This window comes from Alligator mississippiensis, chromosome 9, assembly GCF_030867095.1.
Source record: "Alligator mississippiensis isolate rAllMis1 chromosome 9, rAllMis1, whole genome shotgun sequence".
Lineage (NCBI taxonomy): Eukaryota > Metazoa > Chordata > Crocodylia > Alligatoridae > Alligator > Alligator mississippiensis.
The window spans coordinates 61,840,193-61,844,848 of NC_081832.1; positions in this window are offsets into that span (position 1 = coordinate 61,840,193).

The window sequence follows — 4,656 nt, forward strand, 5'->3', positions numbered from 1 at the left end:
CAATGGGAGAGTCCCTGTTCCCCCAAGCACTACCATGAGTAACAAGGAATAATGACCATAAGTTGACTGAGAATAGATTCAGGCTAGATATCAGGAGGCACTACTTCACAGTCAGGGCGACTAGGATCTGGAACCAACTTCTAAGGGAAGTGGTGCTCGCTCCTACCCTGGGGGTCTTCAAAAGGAGGCTAGATAATCACCTAGCAGGGGTCATTTGACCCCAGCATTCTTCTCTGCCTATGGCAGGGGGTTGGACTTGATGATCTGCTCAGGTCCCTTCCAACCCTACCAACTATGAAACTATGAAACGATCCCTTTGCTGAGACTAAACAGTGATTTTTGAAGTTTAGTCTTTTGAGAGCTGAAGTGAGACTTAGTGGTTCTTTTCATAGAGAGGCTAGCAAACAGCTGTGAGTTGCTGATAACTTCAGGACATATATATCCATTCTAGACTGGAACCAACAGCCTCAGATAAAAGATCTAGGTCCCATGAGCAGTTGTACTTCAGTTCAAGTGGCACCACAGCTGCACTACCAGGCAGACAGCTGTTAGTACTGCCTTACAGACCCCATTGCTTTCCCACATTGACAGCCTTGCTATGAAATCAGGCCCTGCATGATTACTAACTAGTGTTGTTTCTGTTGCAATAGCTCCCAGGCAGGATTGAAGCCACATTTTCACAGCTGCCACACAAACTCACAAAATACTATAGACCCTGAGTCAAATACTGAGCAGTAGCCTGGGTATCTGTCATCAGGAAGCATAAAAGATGGATCTCTATGGCTGTCAAATCCTCTCCACAATTGATCAATGACTCTCTTAAACACATGATGGAACATACACTCTACATCCTGCTACATTTGCTTTAACCTCTATTTCTGGGATAACCAAGAGAATAATGTATTCCATATATGCAAGTTACTTAGCCACATCTTACATCAGTGGCTCTGTGGGGCTATCTCCATCTGTGCTCAGTAGGGGTGTGCGAAGCAGGACCTATTTGATTCAGATTTAGATTCAGCCCAAATCAGGGACAGTGATTCAATTCATTGATTCGGATCACTGTCCCTGATTCAATTCGTCCGAATCCGAGCCTGAAGATTCAATGTTGATTCAGAGAATCAGCGATTGAGACACAGCTTTAAAAGTTTTTTCTCCATACCATGAGGTAGCAGGCACGGCTCGTGATCGCTGAAATGCTGGGGTGAATGGAGCATCCCACAGGACTGTGGGGGGGCCCTCCACGTGCTCAGCGGAGAACCCGAAAATGGACCGGAAGTACTTCCCGTCCACTTCTGGGTCCGCCAGGGAGTGCACAAGGGGGTGACTGGCATTGGTGATCAGCCATGCGGGAACCCCAGGTGCCCCCCCAGACTCAGGAGGCACTAGTTGCTGAGCTGGGGGGGGCAGAGGAGCCCCCTGTGTGCTCCCCGGTGGACCCAGAAGTAGACTGGAAATGTGTCTGGTCCACTTCCAGGTCTGCTGCCAAGTATGCTGGGGAACCCCCTGTGCTCCTGTGGAACTCTCCATGCGTCCCAGCATTGCAGCATTGACGAGCCGCCAGCTACCTGGAGGTACGTAGAAAAAACATTTAACGCTGTGTCTACATCCAAATCTTTCCAAATCTCTCCGAATTGATTTCAAGGGTTCCAATTCGATTCAGATAGATTAAAGGGTCCTCTGATTCGATTCGGATTTGGAGATTTGGCCGCTGAATCAGGCCGATCTCCGCCGAATTGAATCAGAGACCGAAGCTTCGCATAGCCCCAGTGCTCAGTTCCTTCCCTGGAAATTTATGCAAAGATAGAACCATAAGAACGTTCGAAAAGCATCACATTTTCTGACTTAATTACTCTGGTAAGCACATATATTCCTGGAGGAGGAAATTTTTGCTTCAACTAGGAGACAAGTGAAATGCACTAAAATACACTGGATGATGTATTATGTTGTGGCTTGGGCCAGCTTGTAGCAGAGGCCTGGCCCTACAGGTCAGGAATCCTGACCTTGTATTCCTGGCTTTGCCACAACATGATCTTGGGCAAGTCAGTAAAAGTGTCTGTCTCAGTATCTTACTACATATCAACAACAATAGTAATAATAATTGTAGTAATAATAATAATACATAGTTTCTTATGTAAGCATTCATCAGCAGACTTCAAAACACTTCACAAATTATTTTCCGCATTTAACAGATGGGGAAAACAAAACACAAAGAAAAGAGTTTCTCTCCCAGCAGACCAAAGGTAGAAACAGGACAACCAAGATCTACTGAGTGCTGAAGTGATGTTATATTCTAATGGGCCACAGTGGATGCATTTACACATGCCAATTTAAAGCACTTTAGCCTCAGCCTGATTTAAGGTGTGTTAAGAGTGCACGTCTACACGTGCATGCCCTTAATGCACCTTAAAAATGGTGAAAGCAGACGTCAAATTTAGGCACAAATAGCTAAAGTGCATTAACACACATGTAGATGTGTTAAGACACATTAACACTGTGTATGGACTGACTCGGGACTAACTTTAGTCCCACATTAGTCTGTGCACACAGCATTAATGCACTTTAATGCGTACACATGTAGATGCAAGCCTAAATTGCCTTAATGAGCATTAAACTAAAGTGTGTTAAATTTAGGTGCACCTAAATGTATGTGTAGACATGTCCAGTGTCTCTTCCAAGCTTGTCTGCTTTCTATTGCATTGTGAGAATTAAAGTGCTCTGAGATGCTCAGCTGAAAAGTGCTGTGCAAAGGCAAAGTATTTGATTGTACCTTCTTAATGTAACAGTTTTGTCAGAGGCAGCCAGAACTGGCATATCAGTCAGCTCTAACATCACAGCCATCTGCTTTCGCAGGTGGAAATGACACCAATAGTGATATGCCCAACTGGTCTGAGCACAGCACAGGACTTTGCCTCCTTTGAATTTTGATTTCAACTCTGCTGCTGCTGTACTCAAGCAAGACATTCCCTGTCCCTCTGCTTCAGTTTCCCCATATTTAAAAAGAGGATAATTACAATATTAACTTACCTAACTCTCAGGGTGCTGGAATAAATTAATGGTTAGGGGAAAAATGAAGGTGGAAGTGCCAATTATTATAACTGGATAGTCTGGCCTTATTATTGTCTGTGTCACTGTAGTATATACATGGGACCCAAACAAGCATTAGTTCTATTGATATGGGTGCTATGCAAAGTAAAAAAATACCCTCTATCCAGAACCCTTGCAATATTCCCAAGAAACCAGGATTTCCTCATTCCTAGATCTATTTTAGTGGCTCCATCTACAGGTCTGGAAATTGACCACTAGAGGGAGGGATTTCCCAGCAAATCATTTAACTTGATCATGATCAACTATTTTAGACTCAAGGCACCCCTCAGAAAATGTCAGCTCTTAGCTTTCCCTCGTTTTTGGACTATGCAAAAATAATAGAGCAGCTCTACTGCTGCAAAGAACTCAGAAAGACGACGAGTTGGAATGTTTTTGATTCTATAGATTCGTATTTGAAAGCTCTGGGTTTAACTTGTGAATTGTGTAGGTGTTTGCACAACTGACAGTGCTAATATTGTAGCACTCTTCAAAGGATTTTACAGCATCCTCCTTGAGAACCACTGTCATAGGCCTTCATAGGAAACTTCCATCCACTGTTCATAAATTAAGCAATGAATTTAAATCAATAGAATTAAACCAGTCAGTGCCACAGCAAGGGGAGGGAGTGAATGGGGTGACTGCACCAGGCACCGAAGCAAAGGGGCGCCAACAGATGCTGCCCAGCCAGGGCAAGGTGCAGGACAGAGCTGCGAATGGCTCGTTTGGAGGGGCGCGGGGATGGGGGAAGGGTGGCTGCTGCTGCTGCATGCACTTCCAGGCAAGCATGTCGGGCACAGTGGTGGGGTGCCCCCAGGAGCTGTGTGCAGGGCAAGGGCAGGATGCCACTGTGCGCTTTGCTTAGGCGCCAAACTTCATTGGCCACCATGGTCCCCCTACTTTACTTGTGGCAAGTTGAGGTGTTATGTCTTGTGATTGTGTGTCAGTGTTGACTTTGTAGTTTTATTAACTGGCTGGAAAATAGGTTTGTATAGGATGTTTTGGATAGGGATGATTCTGACTCAGGCAGGGGGTTGGATTAGATCGGTGGTATCCAACCCTTTGCCCCAGTGGGCCAAGTGGGTGGTGCCTGGTCCATCCATGGGCTGGATCAGGCTGGTGGCGCCAATCCAGCTCCCAGGGAGGACATGGCGGGACCATATCTGGCTGCATGGAGGGGAGTGGGGAGCAGCCCAGCCCCAATTCAGTGCCACAGCAGGAAGGGTGTGTGGTCCGACCTCAATTCAGCCACTTGGCCCTGATTCAGCCCTGCAGGGGGGAGGAGGCATGGCCTGGCCCTGATGTGGCTGTGCCAAGGGGGAACGGAGAATTTGACAGCCAGGGAGGCTGGTGGTACTAATGGTCATTGCTCCTTTGGTGTCAAAATTCCGGCCCCCTGGGGAGCCCACGTAATAGTTCTATGGGCCACATTTGTCCTGCAGGTCAGAGGTTGAGCACCTCAGGACTAGATGACCTCTAGAGACCTGTAGAAATTCCCATGATTTTCTATGAGTTATAATGTTATATGCTCATATGCACATACACGTGGAAACTCTGAGGCTGACACAAGAG